The sequence below is a fragment of the Triticum aestivum genome, chromosome 7B (genome assembly GCF_018294505.1).
Source record: "Triticum aestivum cultivar Chinese Spring chromosome 7B, IWGSC CS RefSeq v2.1, whole genome shotgun sequence".
Classification (NCBI taxonomy): domain Eukaryota; kingdom Viridiplantae; phylum Streptophyta; class Magnoliopsida; order Poales; family Poaceae; genus Triticum; species Triticum aestivum.
In genome coordinates this window covers 591,806,011-591,824,513 of record NC_057813.1, presented here as the reverse complement: position 1 = coordinate 591,824,513, position 18,503 = coordinate 591,806,011, and the positions used below count along the sequence as shown (strand labels likewise).

Sequence of the window (18,503 nt, the reverse complement as noted above, 5' to 3'; positions counted from 1 at the left end):
AAGCTGTCGAGAACCCCGCAGAGCTTCTCCGCCATGCCGTCGTCCGCGGTGTTGTAGAGCCCTTCAAAGATGTCGCCCCTGGCGTGCCGGACCTCGTCGCGGCACATGTCAGGGTCGGCGGCCTCGATGGCGGCGTCGACGGAGTCGAAGGCGCCGAAGAAGCGCTTCCAGCGGCGGAGCGGGCTGGCCTGCACGGCCATGGCAGAGGATTTCTAGCGAGCTGTGAGAGGTGGGGGAGGAAGAAGCGATCGCGTACAACGAGATCCCCCGTCAAGTTTATATAGATCTTCCGGTGAGGCGGTGAGCAAACCGAGTGACATTCGTCGATCAGAGCAGCAGTCGGAAGCGCGTCGAGCGTTGCGCGCGCCACGAAAACATGGTCGACCGGCAATCGGGTTGCATGTGCCGTACCTCCTGTACGTAACTACAGTCTACATATTCCAACACGCACCAGCAAGTAGCACCCACATCCATGGTCACCATCTCGCGAGCTGCCGCAGCTGAAGCCGCCATTGGCGCCATGATGGACGACCACGCCGCAGGCTCCCGCAAGAGACGGCGCATCCGGAGCACCGAGGACTACCAGCTTTTTTTTTTTAACCGGGCATAACCCCTTTCCATTACTGTGACAGAACCGAAATACATCAATGTCGAGAGAATAAGACGGGAAAGAAGAAAGCGAGTTCAAGCATCGCTAGGAAACCCACTGTAAGCACTCGCCATCAAGATTACTCTCTGTGGGGCAAAAACCCGACAACACCATTACACCAAAACAACATTCGCTAAAAACTACAGGATTGTCTATCTTATGAGACCACAAGCGAAAGGCATAAGAATGCCCACACCCGATCACCAAAATGAACAAATCTTTCTCCCATATGACAGCAGACATCACTCCCTGAGTCAATCTTTTTGAAGCTTCTTTTTGATCCCTCACTTCAGCGAGCTCCACCATCCTGGTACGCCGTGGCACATATCTGCATCAACCTTGAAGCGTTGTTCTTCAGCATAGCCGCTCCAGTCCTCAGGTCGTCCACATCCTTCTGTTGTTTCATCAGCCCTGCCCAATAACATAGAAGAGCACAAGTGGAAAATGCGCATTCAGATGGATTTTTTAGAGGTATAAACTCAAATGTAGCTCTATTGCGACATGTCCAAATAGCCCAGCAGATAGCTGCAATGCCAACAGCGTGCAACACCTCTCCGTCTGGGAAGAAGGAATGACACCACGAATAAGCTTGCTTAATGTTGTTAGGGCATAGATCAGTTTCAAACATACATGCCACAACCCTTCAAGTCACCCTGGCTACTGGACAAGTAAAGAACAGGTGCTGAGATATTTGTATCTCTGCACAGAAGGAGCATCTAGGGTTCTTTTTGTTGGGGAACGTAGTAATTTCAAAAAATTTCCTACGTACACGCAAGATCATGGTGATGGCATAGCAACGAGAGGGGAGAGTGTTGTCCACGTACCCTCGCAGACCGTAAGCGGAAGCGTTAGCACAACGCGGTTGATGTAGTCGTACGTCTTCACGATCCGATCGATCCAAGTACCGAACGTACGGCACCTCCGAGTTCAGCACACGTTCAGCTCGATGACGATCCTCGGGCTCCGATCCAGCAAAGCTTCGGGGATGAGTTCCGTCAGCACGACGGCGTGGTGACGATGATGATGCTCTACCGGCGCAGGGCTTCGCCTAAACTCCGTGACGATATGACCGAGGTGGAATATGGTGGAGGGGGGCACCGCACACGGCTAAGGAACGATCCGTAGATCAACTTGTGTGTTATGGGGTGCCCCCCTGCCCCCGTATATAAAGGAGGGAGGGGGAGGTGCGGCCGGCCTAGGAGGGGCGCGCCAAGGGGAGTCCTACTCCCACCGGGAGTAGGACTCCCTCCTTCCTTGTTGGAGTAGGAGAAGTGGAAAGAGGGGGAGAGGGAAAAGGAAAAGGGGGCTGCCCCCCTTGTCCAATTCGGACCAAAGGGGGGGCGCAGGCCTCTTTCCTTTTGGCCTCTCTCCTCTATTCCCGTATAGCCCAATAAGGCCCATATACTCCCCGGCGAATTCCCGTAACTCTCCGGTACTCCGAAAAATACCCGAATCACTCGGAACCTTTCCGAACTCCGAATATAGTCGTCCAATATATCGATCTTTACGTCTCGACCATTTCGAGACTCCTCGTCATGTCCCTGATCTCATCCGGGACTCCGAACTCCTTCGGTACATCAAAACTCATAAACTCATAATATAACTGTCATCGTAACGTTAAGCGTGCGGACCCTACGGGTTCGAGAACTATGTAGACATGACCTAGAACTATTCTCGGTCAATAACCAATAGCGGAACCTGGATGCCCATATTGGTTCCTACATATTCTACGAAGATCTTTATCGGTCAAACCGCATAACAACATACGTTGTTCCCTTTGTCATCGGTATGTTACTTGCCCGAGATTTGATCGTCGGTATCCAATACCTAGTTCAATCTCGTTACCGGCAAGTCTCTTTACTCGTTCCGTAATGCATCATTCCGTAACCAACTCATTTGGTCACATTGCTTGCAAGGCTTATAAGATGTGCATTACCGAGAGGGCCCAGAGATACCTCTCCGACAATCCGAGTGACAAAACCTAATCTCGAAATATGCCAACTCAACATGTACCTTCGGAGACACCTGTAGTACTCCTTTATAATCACCCAGTTACGTTGTGACGTTTGGTAGTACCCAAAGTGTTCCTCCGGTAAACGGGAGTTGCATATTCTCATAGTTATAGGAACATGTATAAGTCATGAAGAAAGCAATAGCAATATACTAAACGATCAAGTGCTAGGCTAACGGAATGGGTCATGTCAATCACATTATTCTCCTAATGATGTGATCCCATTAATCAAATGACAACACATGTCTATGGTTAGGAAACATAACCATCTTTGATTAATGAGCTAGTCAAGTAGAGGCATACTAGTGACTATATGTTTGTCTATGTATTCACACATGTATCATGTTTCCGGTTAATACAATTCTAGCATGAATAATAAACATTTATCATGAAATAAGGAAATAAATAATAACTTTATTATTGCCTCTAGGGCATATTTCCTTCAGTCTCCCACTTGCACTAGAGTCAATAATCTAGTTCACATCGCTATGTGATTTAACACCAATATTCACATCTGCATGTGATTAATACCCATAGTTCACATCATCATGTGATCAACACCCAAAGGGTTAACTAGAGTCAATAATCTAGTTCACATCGCTATGTGATTAACACCCAAAAGAGTACTAAGGTATGATCATGTTTTGCTCGTGAGAGAAGCTTAGTCAACGGGTCTGTCATATTCAGAGCCGTATGTATTTCGCAAATATTCTATGTCCACAATGCTCTGCACGGAGCTACTCTAGCTAATTGCTCCCACTTTCAATATGTATCCAGATTGAGACTTAGAGTCATCTGGATTGGTGTAAAAGCTTGCATCGTTGTAACTTTTACGACGGGCTCTTTTATCACCTCCATAATCGAGAAACATCTCCTTAGTCCTCACTAAGGATATTCTTGACCCATGTCCAGTGATCTACTTATTAGATCAAAATTGTATTCCTTTGCCAAACACAGAGCAAGGTATACAATAGGTCTGGTTCACAGCATAGCATACTTTATAGAACCTATGACTGAGGCATAGGGAATGACTTTTCATTCTCTTTCTATTTTCTGCAATGGTCGGGTCTTGAGTCTTACTCAACTTCACACCTTGTAACACAGGCAAGAACTCCTTCTTTGACTGTTCCATTTTGAACTATTTCAAAAATTTATCAAGGTATGTACTCATTGAAAAATCTTATCAAGCGTCTTGATCTATCTATATAGATCTTGATGCTCAATGTGTAAGCAGCTTCACCGAGGTCTTGCTTTGAAAAACTCTTATTCAAGTATCCTTTCATGCTATCCAGAATTTCCATATCATTTCCAATTAACAATATGTCATCCACATATAATATTAGAAATGCTACAGAGCTCCCACTCACTTTCTTGTAAATACAGGCTTCTTCAAAAGTCTGTATAAAACCATATGGTTTGATCAACTCATCAAAGCGTATATTCCAACTCCGAGATGCTTGCACCAGTCCATTGATGGATTGCTGGAGCTTGCACACTTTGTTAACATCTTTAGGATTGACAAAAACTTTCTGGTTGCATCATATACAACTCTTCTTTAATAAATCCATTAAGGAATGCAGTTTTGACATCCATTTTCCAGATTTCATAAAATGTGGCAATTGCTAACATAATTCAGACAGACTTAAGCTTCGATACGAGTGAGAAAATCTCATCGTATTCAACACCTTGAACCTGTTGAAAACATTTCGCAACAAGTCGAGCTTAGTAGATAGTAACACTATCAGCGTCCGTCTTCCTCTTGAAGATCCATTTAATCTCAATGTCTCGCCGATCATTGGGCAAGTCAATCAAAGTCCATACTTTGTTTTCATACATGGATCTTATCTCAGATCTCATGGCCTCAAGCCATTTTGCGAAATCTGGGCTCACCATCGCTTCTTCATAGTTCGTAGGTTCGTCATGGTCTAGTAACATAACTTCCAGAATAGGATTACCGTACCACTCTGGTGCGGATCTTACTCTGTAAGACCTACGAGGTTCTGTAGTAACTTAATCTGAAGTTTCATGATCATCATCATTAATTTCCTCACTAATTGGTGTAGTAGTCACAGAACAGATTTCTATGATGAACTAATTTCCAATAAGGGAGCAGGTACAGTTACCTCATCAAGTTCTACTTTCCTCCCACTCACTTCTTTCGAGAGAAACTTCTTCTCTAGAAAGGATCCATTCTTGGCAATGAATAACTTGCCTTCGGATCTGTGATAGAAGGTGTACCCAATAGTTACCTTTGGGTATTCTATGAAGACGCACTTCTCCGATTTGGGTTCGAGCTTATCAGGTTGAAAACCTTTTTCATATAAGCATCGCAACTCCAACTTTAAGAAACGACAGCTTAGGTTTACTTCTAAACCATAGTTCATACGATGTCGTCTCAACGGATTTAGATGGTGCCCTTTTAACGTGAATGCAGCTGTCTCTAATGTATAACCCCAAAACGATAATGGTAAATCAGTAAGAGACATCATAGATCGCACCATATCCAATAAAGTGCGGTTACGACGTTCAGACACACCATAACGTTGTGGTGTTCCAGGTGGCGTGAGCTGTGAAACTATTCCACATTGTTTTAATTGAAGACCAAACTCGTAACTCAAATATTCGTCTCCGCGATCAGATCGCAGAAACTTTATTTTCTTGTTACGATGATTTTTCCACTTCACTCTGAAATTCTTTGAACCTTTCAACTATTTCAGACTTATGTTTCATCAAGTAGATATACCCATATCTGCTCAAATCATCTTGTGAAGGTCAGAAAATAACGATACTTGCCACGAGCATCAACACTCATTGGATCGCATACATCGGTATGTATTATTTCCAATAAGTCAGTAGCTTGTTCCATTGTTCCGGAGAACGGAGTTTTTAGTCATCTTGCCCAAAAGGCACGGTTCGCAAGCATCAAATGATTCATAACCAAGTGATTCCGAAAATCCATCTTTATGGAGTTTCTTCATGCGCTTTACACCGATATGACCCAAACGGCAGTGCCATAAATAAGTTGCACTATCATTATCAACTTTGCATCTTTTGGTTTCGATATTATGAATATGTGTATCACTACGATCGAGATCCAACAAACTATTTTCATTGGGTGTATGACCATCAAAGGTTTTATTCATTTAAACAGAACAACAATTATTCTCTGATTTTAAATGAATAACCGTATTGCAATAAACATGATCAAATCATATTCATGCTCAACGCAAACACCAAATAACATTTATTTAGGTTCAACACTAATCTCGAAAGTATAGGGAGTGTGCGATGATGATCATATCAATCTTGGAACCACTTCCAACACACATCGTCACTTCACCCTCAACTAGTTTCTGTTTATTCTGTAACTCCTGTTTCGAGTTACTAATCTTAGCAACCGAACAAGTATCAAATACTCAGGGGCTACTATAAACACTAGTAAGGCACACATCAATAACCTGTATATCAAATATACCCTTGTTCACTTTGCCATCCTTCTTATCCACCAAATATTTAGGGCATTTCCGCTTCCAGTGACCATTTCCTTTGCAGTGTAAGCACTCAGTTTCAGGCTTTGGTCCAGCTTTGGTCTTCTTCACGGGAGTGAAAACTTGCTTGTCATTCTTCTTGAAGTTCCCTTTCTTTCCCTTTGCCCTTTTCTTGAAACTAGTGATCTTGTCAACCATCAACACTTGATGCTCTTTCTTGATTTCTACCTTCGTTGATTTCAACATCACGAAGAGCTCGGGAATCGTTTTCGTCATCCCTTGCATACTATAGTTCATCACAAAGTTCTACTAACTTGGTGATGGTGACTAGAGAATTCTGTCAATCACTATCTTATCTGGAAGATTAACTCCCACTTGATTCAAGCGATTGAAGTACCCAGACAATCTGAGCACATGCTCACTAGTTGAGCGATTCTCCTCCATCTTTTAGCTATAGAACTTGTTGGAGACTTCATATCTCTCAACTCGGGTATTTGCTTGAAATATTAACTTCAACTCCTGGAACATCTCATATGGTCCATGACGTTCAAAACGTCTTTGAAGTCCCGATTCTAAGCCGTTAAGCATGGTGCACTAAACTATCAAGTAGTCATCATATTGAGCTAGCCAAACGTTCATAACGTCTGCATCTGCTCCTGCAATAGGTCTGTCACCTAGCGGTGCATTAAGGACATAATTCTTCTGTGCAGCAATGAGGATAAACCTCAGATCACGGATCCAATCCGCATCATTGCTACTAACATCTTTCAACACAATTTTCTCTAGGAACATATCAAAATAAACATATGAAAGCAACAACGCAAGCTATTGATCTACAACATAATTTGCAAAATACTACCAGGACTAAGTTCATGATAAATTTAAGTTCAATTAATCATATTACTTAAGAACTCCCACTTAGACAGACATCTCTCTAGTCATCTAAGTGATCACGTGATCCAAATCAACTAAACCATGTCCGATCATCACGTGAGATGGAGTAGTTTCAATGGTGAACATCATTATGTTGATCATATCTACTATATGATTCACGCTCGACCTTTCGGTCTCCGTGTTCCGAGGCCATATCTGTATATGCTAGGCTCGTCAAGTTTAACCTGAGTATTCCGCGTGTGCAACTGTTTTGCACCCGTTGTATTTGAACGTAGAGCCTATCACACCCGATCATCACGTGGTGTCTCAGCACGAAGAACTTTCGCAACGGTGCATACTCAGGGAGAACACTTCTTGATAATTAGTGAGAGATCATCTTAAAATGCTACCGTCAATCAAAGCAAGATAAGATGCATAAAGGATAAACATCACATGCAATCAATATAAGTGATATGATATGGCCATCATCATCTTGTGCTTGTGATCTCCATCTTCGAAGCACCGTCGTGATCACCATCGTCACCGGCGCGACACCTTGATCTCCATCGTAGCATCGTTGTCGTTACGCCATCTATTGCTTCTACGACTATCGCTACCGCTTAGTGATAAAGTAAAGCAATTACAGGGCGTTTGCATTTCATACAATAAAGCGACAACCATATGGCTCCTGCCAGTTGCCGATAACTTCGGTTACAAAACATGATCATCTCATACAATAAAATATAGCATCACGTCTTGACCATATCACATCACAACATGCCCTGCAAAAACAAGTTAGACGTCCTCTACTTTGTTGTTGCAAATTTTACGTGGCTGCTACGGGCTTAGCAAGAACCGTTCTTACCTACGCATCAAAACCACAACGATAGTTCGTCAAGTTAGTGCTGTTTTAACCTTCGCAAGGACCGGGCGTAGCCACACTCGATTCAGCTAAAGTGAGAGAGACAGACACCCGCCAGCCACCTTTAAGCACAAGTGCTCGTAACGGTGAAACCAGTCTCGCGTAAGCGTACGCGTAATGTCGTTCCGGGCCGCTTCATCTCACAATACCGCCGAACCAAAGTATGACATGCTGGTAAGCAGTATGACTTGTATCGCCCACAACTCACTTGTGTTCTACTCGTGCATATAACATCAACGCATAAAACCTAGGCTCGGATGCCACTGTTGGGGAACGTTGTAATTTCAAAAAAATTCCTACGTACACGCAAGATCATGGTGATGGCATAGCAACGAGAGGGGAGAGTGTTGTCCACATACCCTCGTAGACCGTAAGCGGAAGCGTTAGCACAACGCGGTTGATGTAGCCGTACGTCTTCACGATCCGACCGATCCAAGTACCGAACGTACAGCACCTCCGAGTTCAGCACACGTTTAGCTCGATGACGATCCCTGGGCTCCGATCCAGCAAAGCTTCGGGGATGAGTTCCGTCAGCACGACGGCGTGGTGACGATGATGATGCTCTACGGGCGCAGGGCTTCGCCTAAACTCCGCGACGCTATGACCGAGGTGGAATATGGTGGAGGGGGGCACCGCACACGGCTAAGGAACGATCCATAGATCAACTTGTGTGTTATGGGGTGCCCCCTGCCCCCGTATATAAAGGAGGGAGGGGGAGGTGCGGCCGGCCTAGGAGGGGCGCGCCAAGGGGAGTCCTACTCCCACCGGGAGTAGGACTCCCTCCTTCCTTGTTGGAGTAGGAGAAGTGGAAAGAGGGGGAGAGGGAAAGGAAAAGGGGGCTGCCCCCCTTGTCCAATTCGGACCAGAGGGGGGGCGCAGGCCTCCTTCCTTTTGGCCTCTCTCCTCTATTCCCGTATAGCCCAATAAGGCCCATATACTCCCCGGCGAATTCCCGTAACTCTCCGGTACTCCGAAAAATACCCGAATCACTCGGAACCTTTCCGAACTCCGAATATAGTCGTCCAATATATCGATCTTTACGTCTCGACCATTTCGAGACTCCTCGTCATGTCCCTGATCTCATCCGGGACTCCGAACTCCTTCGGTACATCAAAACTCATAAACTCATAATATAACTGTCATCGTAACGTTAAGCGTGCGGACCCTACGGGTTCGAGAACTATGTAGACATGACCTAGAACTATTCTCGGTCAATAACCAATAGCGGAACCTGGATGCCCATATTGGTTCCTACATATTCTACGAAGATCTTTATCGGTCAAACCGCATAACAACATACGTTGTTCCCTTTGTCATCGGTATGTTACTTGCCCGAGATTTGATCGTCGGTATCCAATACCTAGTTCAATCTCGTTACCGGCAAGTCTCTTTACTCGTTACGTAATGCATCATTCCGTAACCAACTCATTGGTCACATTGCTTGCAAGGCTTATAGTGATGTGCATTACCGAGAGGGCCCAGAGATACCTCTCCGACAATCGGAGTGACAAAACCTAATCTCGAAATACGCCAACTCAACATGTACCTTCGGAGACACCTGTAGTACTCCTTTATAATCACCCAGTTACGTTGTGACGTTTGGTAGTACCCAAAGTGTTCCTCCGGTAAACGGGAGTTGCATAATTCTCATAGTTACAGGAACATGTATAAGTCATGAAGAAAGCAATAGCAACATACTAAACGATCAAGTGCTAGGCTAACGGAATGGGTCATGTCAATCACATTATTCTCCTAATGATGTGATCCCATTAATCAAATGAAAACACATGTCTATGGTTAGGAAACATAACCATCTTTGATTAATGAGCTAGTCAAGTAGAGGCATACTAGTGACTATATGTTTGTCTATGTATTCACACATGTATCATGTTTCCGGTTAATACAATTCTAGCATGAATAATAAACATTTATCATGAAACAAGGAAATAAATAATAACTTTATTATTGCCTCTAGGGCATATTTCCTTCACTTTTTCCACCCCCTTTGCTTCATTACATCCCTGGTCAAAATCACGTTCTGTGACAGCTACCACAAAAAAAGTTGTATCTTCAAAGGTGTACGTGCCTTCCATATCCAACGATAGTCACATCCAGATATGTTCCTTTCCAAGAAATAATAAACTGACGTAGTAGTAAAGTAGGTTTTAGAACCCAAGGCCCATTTGATCTTATCACTGTCATCAGAGACACATGCTCTACTAGCAACATCAATCATTTGTCGCTACTGATCTTCCAATTCATGATTTAATCTTCTTTGAAAGAAAGAAGATGGATCAGCCACCAAACCAGATTTAATAGTGCAGTCAGGGTAATTACAAATAGAGAATAGCCAGGGGAATTGCTCGCTGAATGGCAATTGATCCCCTATAGGATCCATCCAAAGTCTGGCAATAGTACCAGATTGGATTGGCACTCACCTACCAGCCATATACAGCTCTTTAACTTTCATTATTGCTTTCCAAATAGGGAGTCATTGATCTTCCCTTTTATCGAAGCAATAGTATCTCTACGAAAGTATTTGGCCTTAACAATATCTTGCCACAGCCCACTTTTTGTCTCAAGTTTCCACCACCATTTAGTAAGTAAACTCAAGTTCTGCTTATGGAGGTCCTTAACTCCCAAACCCCCTTTACTTTTGGATTGGCAGATTCTAGTCCATTTAACCAAATAGTATCTTTTTCTATTCTTAGTAACTTGCCAGAAGAATCTTCTCCTATGCTTATCCAATCTTGCTATTAGGGTTTTTGAGAGCAGGAACATGGACAGGTAGTAGAAAGCAATGCTTGAAATGTCAGCATTAAGTAGGGTCAATCTCTCTCCTGAAGAAGCATTGCTTCCTAAACCAGATTCACATCTTCTTATATATTTCTCTTCCATAAATTCCCAATCCACCCCTCTCAAAGAAGAGTAACTTACTGGTACACCTAGATATTTCATGGGGAAGTGCCCAATATGGCAATTAAACATATCAATATATATTGTCAAAATATTGTCATCCCCCCAACACACAAAATCTCACTTTTCTGGATATTAATTTCCAACCCAGACATTAGCTCAAACATATATAGCAGTAATTTCAGATTCAGGGCTTTTTCCAGGTCATGCTCGATGCATAGCACCGTATCATCTGCATACTGCAGGATAGCCACACCATTTTCCACTAGTTCAGGTGCTAAGCCAGTTATCAACCCATGTTTTTGTGCTTGAAACACCATTTTACACAGGTATTTGGCTGCTATATTGAATAGGAACGGGGAGATAGAATCTCCTTGCCTCACTCCTTTGAAGCTCTGGAAATACGGCCCCACCGTGTTATTCAACTTAACACTGACTGTTCCATTTTGGATGATTTTCCTCATCCATCCACACCAAGTACTACCAAAACCTCTATCTTCTAAGCTTTTAATCAAAAAATCTCAGTTCACCTTGTCATAAGCTTTTTCGAAATCTAACTTAAAGAAAATCCCCACTCTCTTCCTAATATGAGTATAGTGTAGGATCTCATGAAGAGACATAATTCCATCCACAATATGCCTATTTTTTATAAAAGCATTCTGATGTTTACTAAACAACACATCAGCAAAAGGGGCAGCTCTACTATCAAGCACTTTGGTGATCAATTTGTAAGGACACCTAAGCAGGCAAATTGGCCTGAATGGATGTATCTTATTAGCTCCATTGATCTTAGGAAGCAGAGTGGTAATGCCATAGTTCAACCTATGCACATCCAACCTCCCCTCATAAAAGGCCAGAAATAATCCCATTATATCTTTTTTGACTATCTTCCAGCAATGCTGATAAAATTCAGCATGTATGTTATGAGGTCCAAGGGCTCTATTACTATTCATTGAAAACAGGGCTGTCTTGACCTCCTCCCCAGAGAACGGTCTGGTCGAGCTGACGCGCGTGTTCGGGACGAGCGGCTTCGGCGTCGTCGTCCAGGCGTGCCACCGTGCCACTGGAGAGGATGTCATGCGGTAGCTCCTGAGCGGTGCCGGTAGGATGATGAGCGCGGCATCGTCCATCGAGACATCAAGCCCGGGAACGTCCTCGTCGGCGGCGAGGGCGCGGTGAAGATATGCCATATGCGACCTCAGGATGTCCATGGCGAGCGCGCCACCGCCGTGCGGCCAGGCTGGCACGCGCTGGTACATGGCAACCGATATGCTCGTGGTCGCCTGGTCGCTCGGCTGCATCATGGCAGAGCTGCTCTCCGGGACAGAACGTAGGTCGATGCCGCCGTCCACCCCATCTCGCCATCCAATCCTGTTTAGCCACCCCGTCTTGCCGTCCAGCCACTCAAGACCGCCATCATCTGGAGCTCATTTCTCTGTTGTTAGTAAAGTTCAAGCTTTTAGATTCAGGGTAGCTTAAGTGTCAAATTTGTTTCAGATTCGAAGATATTGTACTCCTCAAAATAAGATTCACATAAATGTTTTATCTTTGCTTTGCCTTTTGGCATTGAAATGTAATTTCTGCTGAAGAACATTTTTTTAAAGATATTTCTGCTGAAAATATTAATCTGTATTGCTATAGTGTAAATTCAGATGTCTAGCCTTGAGCTTGGAGTAGAAAATCTACTTTAAAAATTCCGTACTGGAAATGAATTGCTGGAGTAGTGCTAGCTTTCTTGATAGTCTCAATTCATGCTTGGAGTAAAATGAATTGTTGTAAATTTTTCAAGTGCCATAACACAGTAAGTTTGGAGTAAGTAATTAAGAGAACCTTGAGCAGTAATTTCTGTTTCTGGATTTTAGAAGAAAAATATATTGCCATGGACTATTGAGATATTTATACTAGTGTTTCTTAATTAATATAATATTGAGAATTGTTTGCTCTCCTTAGAACCAAACGTAGTAGTAGTGTAGTGGCCATATAGTGACCATGTAGTACTAGGAGTAGCTATACTAAGAGTTCAAAATCACCTACTGCAAACTCCAAATATCGTGGTCGGTGTACCTGGTCCTGAACTGCTTTTAATCTAGAATAAGTGGAATCTTCTCGGCACTCTCCTTCATCTTCTGTGGCCCCGTCGGTCGGTACGTGCCAACCCCAACAAATCGGGGTACGAAATGCAAATGAATTCCAATTTAATCCAAATAATTCCAACAAATTCAAATAAATTCAGTAAATCAAAATAATTTAAATAAAATCATATAGAAAGATATTTCTGCTGAGAACATTGTTTTCTTGAAAGATATTTCAACTGAGAACATTAATCTGTATTGCTATAGAAATAAAGTTGAGCACTTCATTTCTATAGAATTTTCATGCACAGAAGAACACTTCTGTACATCATTGATCTGTTTTGCCTTTTGGTCGAGCTATAGCCCATTTTTTCTGCTTCTCACTTTCTGCAATGTTTGCTAGGAGAAGATTAACTCACGTTGTGAGATGCTTTGAACTTCCAATAAACCTCTTAATCCCTTTGTTTGTTTGGTCTGATTCGAACCTGCAGGCACCTCACTAGATGCTCCTTTTACTTTTTGGCAAAATCTTGCCACCTTGCCAAGATGACTGGATTGTTACCTTACATACAACCTAGAATTATGCTCTATAATTATTCAGTGTCCATTGCCATATTTTAGTCTAGGTATTTTATCATTACCTTACAACCAAGGATGTTATTTCTTCTTCTTTAATAACTATGTTAGTCCTCTTTAATCCCGTGGCAACTTTCTATGCCAAATTGTACAGAATTTATCATGTGTGAATAAAATTAATGGAGAAGTGATTCATTCTTCTTTAGACCTTTTTCTTTCTTTCTACTTGAATGAATGGATACTGGTGGGCCTATGTGGATGTGTCTTTCTGAATGTGTGCTTTTAATTAGTGTAAATTAAAAATCAGTGTAAATTCAGATGTCTGGCCTTGAGCTTGGAGTAGAAAATCTACTTTAAAAATTCAGTACTGGAAATGAATTGCTGGAGTAGTGCTAGCTTTCTAGATAGTCTCAATTCATGCTTGGAGTAAAATGAATTGTTGTAAATTTTTCAAGTGCCATAACACAGTAAGTTTGGAGTAAGTAATTTATAGAACCTTGAGCAGTAATTTCTGTTTCTGGATTTTAGAAGAAAAATATATTGCCATGGACTATTGAGATATTTATACTAGTGTTCTTAATTAATGTAATATTGAGAATTGTTTGCTCTCCTTAGAACCAAATGTAGTTAGAATATTTGAGTAGTAGTGTAGTGACCATGTAGTACTAGGAGTAGCTATACTAAGAGTTCAAATAAATTCAAATGAATTCCAAATAATACCAACAAATTCAAATAAATTCAGTAAATCAAAATAATTTAAACAAAATCAATAAATTCCAAATTATTCCAATAAACCAATTAATCCAATTGTTTTCCGAAATAATTCAATAATCCAATACACATGACATACTCCTTTCCTTTTCTTTAGTTTCTTTTCTCTAGCTACTCCTTTTCTTTTATTTGCTCACTCAATTGCTCTTCTTTTATAATGGTCATGGTCTCACTAACTAGTTGAGTTTGATGCCCCCGACTCAATCATGCACTAATCATAGACGCAAATGCGCATGATCAAGATCAGAGACTCGCGGAAGATATCACAAGACAACTCTAGACACACATTCAAACATAGAGCTTTATATTACAAGCCAGGGCCACGAAGGCTCGAATACATAAGTCAACGAAAGTAACAATATCTGACTATATACATAATTAGACAAGTTTGCCTTCGGAAGGCTGAGCAAAACAATGACATCTAAATCGAAAAGGCGCAGTCCTCCTACCTGGGGCCTCCTATCTACTCCTGGTCGTCGGTCTTCATGTAGTAGTAGGCTCCGTCGGTGTAGTAGTAGTCCTCGGCAGGATCATCCGGCTCCCGGGATCAGTCATCTGATCGTAGCAATCAGGTAAAGGGGAAAAGGGGTAACAAAGCAACCTTGAGTACTCATCCAAAGTACTCACAATACTTACATCAGATCTATACTAAGTATGCATCCGTATCAAGGGAAGGGTTTGCTTGAGAACTATACTGCAAAAATGCCAGAATAGAAGGGAAGACCTAGCCTAACGAAGACTAGTCTCTTGCAGCATCTTGCAGCAACAGAAGAGAGAATAGTAACAAGTATATATTAGAAACACCTAGATATCCTTCCTCGTCTACTCCGCGAGGAGGCGATCCCGGAGCCATCATATCAGTTTAGTGTCACAAGTATCCAGTTCTAGTTGTAGTAGATCGGGATACAACTCCGAGCGTCCGACCGTGGACAGAGCTATTCGAATATATTACTTCCCTCCAGGGGTGCACCAACTTACCCAACACACTCGATTAACTCTGGTAGAACATAGTTTTCCTGGTTATGCCCGGCCTCGCTGATCGACACACTGTAGTCCTACCTAGGCTCCACGGAGAGGTCCTCGCTGGTCTAAATCCTAAGCGTGAAGGGGTTGTTCGGCCTCTCACCCTTAAGCACTCCAGGTCATTGCGAGTAGGGTCGGGTCCAAGCACCACCTATGTCCTGGATGGCACCATCCCGGCCGTGCCGCAATGCTGAACTGGACGCCTGACAAAGCTTTCGGGAGAAATCGTATGAAGCCTAGTGCCCATACTTATTCTCGCATCGTGGTTAGTGCAAAAAGGCCAGAAGCCTACTCAGATCACATATCCAAACCCGTTAGTATATAGGGAGCTCGCGGAAACGATCAATGATCTTGTCGCCCCGTCTCGCGAACTGACGACAAGGGTCAGGCCCATCCCTCTCTAGGGCGATCTTGTCTGCCCGGTCGTGCCGCGTCATTATCTTGCGAGTACCCTCATGGTCAACCCGACTTCAATAACTCTCATGGGTACCCCTTGGGTCGACCCGACTTCAACAAAGGACTGAGGTGAAGGTCAAGGTATCCGTGTGTCCATAGCATCAAGGAGGAATATGAGGAATCACCCTCCATGGATTCCTACTCGACATAACCGTCAAGGTGACCTTGGAGGAATCACCCTCGAAGGGTTCACACTTGAGGTGTTGCACGACAGTCATCATTGGGAGTGGTGAATGAGGAATCACCCTTAGTAATCCACGTCCGATTAAGTATACTATAGAGATATCATCAGGAGTGAGATTTGAGGTATCACCCTCATCACTCGATAGTAACTCTGCAGAGTCGTACAACTAAGGGGGTTGCCGGTGATGTGTTGGCCTCTGCACCTCGATCACATTGATCGAGTCATCCGGAAGCAAAGCATGGCAACACGGACAAGGGGTGCGGGCCACTGATGGATCACTAACCAAACTATACTAAGCATATTACAAAAGAAGGTTATGCATCAGAATAGGAGCTATGGAACAACAGTAGCTAAATATAATGGAAGAATGAGAGAGAAAGAATGGGTGATATAGGAATGATCAAGGGGGTTTTGCTTGCGTGGAAGCTCCGCTGAAAGGGGCTGGACGTCATGAGTGTAGTCTTACTCGGGAGCAGCATCGATCTTGGGGTCTATTGGAGAGAAGAGGGGGGAAGAAACAATAAATACCAAGAAAACAAATGCATCACATTGCATGACATGGTAGCATGCTATGCCATGGGTGGCCTAATACAGTGCTATGCGTTACAGACAGAGCAGAAAAATTATGTGAATATTTTCCCAGCTTTAGGCAGTTATCAGACAAACGAACCAGAGGGGAAGGTTCCATGTTTGCAGTCTTAGAGGCATGTGACAGGTATGTGGAGGGCATAAACAGATTCGTCTCATTTTTCTGATCATTTTACATATATAAATTATTTTCATCTGAGTTGCGGATTATTTTATATGATTTTTCAAAGTTTTAAACAATTTCCGGAATTTACTGGATTTTTTTAATTCGATATCATATTAAATATATATGGTACGGGTACACAGAAAGTGTACCCATATGTGTGCATCTGTGGCTAACAGTGCACCCAGTTGACTGGGTCCACTACACAGTCAACAGCCTGGTAAGTAGTCAACAATGTGGACTATTGACTAGTCAATTATGGCAGGTGGGGCGAGTATGTCATTGACACATGGGTTAACATGTTAATTAGATTAGTTTAATTAGCAGAGGGGTCACTGTCAGTGTCTTACAAATTAACCGAGTTAATTAAATTAGTCTAATCGCTACAACTTTTGGCCCCACATGTCGGTGGTTGTTAGCACATCGGTTAGTCGCTAATGACCTGATGAGTAGGTGACATCAGCGTTTAAACATCGGTGTGCGTCGGTGACCAAATCCATGGTAGCGCCGCACTGGAGCCCGCTGAAAAACGTGCACACGACATGGTTTTGGGCGCAGTTGGGCGCATTCGAACACATGAAGCGAGCCGCGTCCAGTGGTGGAGGTGGGAGCAGCTGGGGGTGGCCGGAGGTGAGCGTCGCGTCGATGGCAGTGGCGGTCGGAATTGGGCGAGAACGGGATCAGGGATACAGAGCACGGGAAGGGGAGCTGGTGGTTGTGTTGTGCTCTGATGAGGCTTGGGAGCTTGATGCGAAGCTCGGATATGAGCTCCATGAGCTGTGGCCACAGCGGCGAGCTCAACCGCGGCGACGAGCTATGGCGATGGTGGTAACGATGGCTACGGGCACGGAAACAGTGGGGAACGGAGGGGAAATGACTGCATGCTCACCGTGGAGGCACACGAAAGCCCGATGAGTGAACGGGAGCAACAAAGGCGGCGGATCAACGGTGATGGCGGCGACACCAGAGGAGGAAGAAGATGGTGTCGATGTAGGGGCTCCCAGCTCCAACAGTTGGCATCAGACGATGTAGACGAGGATGGCAATGCTTGCAAACACATCGGTGGGGTGAGAGCTCGGGATCGAGCAAGAGAGAGCGAGTGGTGAGGGGAAAGTGGCTAGGGTTCCGTTGGGTGGACCCGGGCGAAAGGTCTTATCCACACGCGGCTCATGTCGCATCGCGGTGGCGGTCATCTGCCGACGGCATCGAGCGTGGACGGCCAGGGCGCGCGCGCACGACCCCTGGTGAATAGGAGGAAGGAGATGGGGGCTCGGCGGGCTGGGCCATGAACTGTTGCCAGCAGGCCTAAGTGCATAGTGTAGTCTTTTCCCTTTTCTTTTTCTTTTTTCTATTTTCATGTTTTGCAATTTTGCCTCAGTTTTGCATTTAGTTTGTGTACTAAATGAATTTTGCCAGGGTTGAAACTTGGCACATAATTCCATTGCAATATTTTAGGGTTGTACAAAAAGTCTCAGAGCATTTAGAATCATTTAGGTATTTTTAGAAATTGGAAAGGCCAAGTTAATTGTTGCTGGTTAACTTAAATAATTTCCAGGGGCATTTTGGGACTTTTAGTGATGTTGTTTCCCTTAACAAAATTACTTGGGGACTATTTACGAAAGTATGAACTATTTTGTTTGCATGTTTGAAGATGTAATATTTTGACTTGCAAATCAAATTTGAATTTGACTTTGATTTTTTGGGCAAGTGGCAATTTGCATAGTAATCATGATGACATGGCCACCATTAGGGGGAGATCACTGTAGCATAATTATTGGGGTATTACACTGAGTGTCACAAAATAGACCAAT

General features: G+C 43.5%; 1 long non-coding RNA gene across 1 annotated transcript; it reads right to left on the bottom strand.

Annotated features, from left to right (window-relative positions):
• Window positions 1–928: 928 nt before the first annotated feature.
• On the bottom strand, window positions 929–8,349 carry LOC123156577 (uncharacterized). The gene is made up of 2 exons (XR_006478194.1): window positions 8,303–8,349; window positions 929–1,060 (listed from the first exon to the last, which is right to left on the bottom strand). It is a non-coding gene; the product is annotated as an uncharacterized lncRNA (long non-coding RNA).
• Between the last annotated feature and the right edge of the window lie 10,154 nt (window positions 8,350–18,503).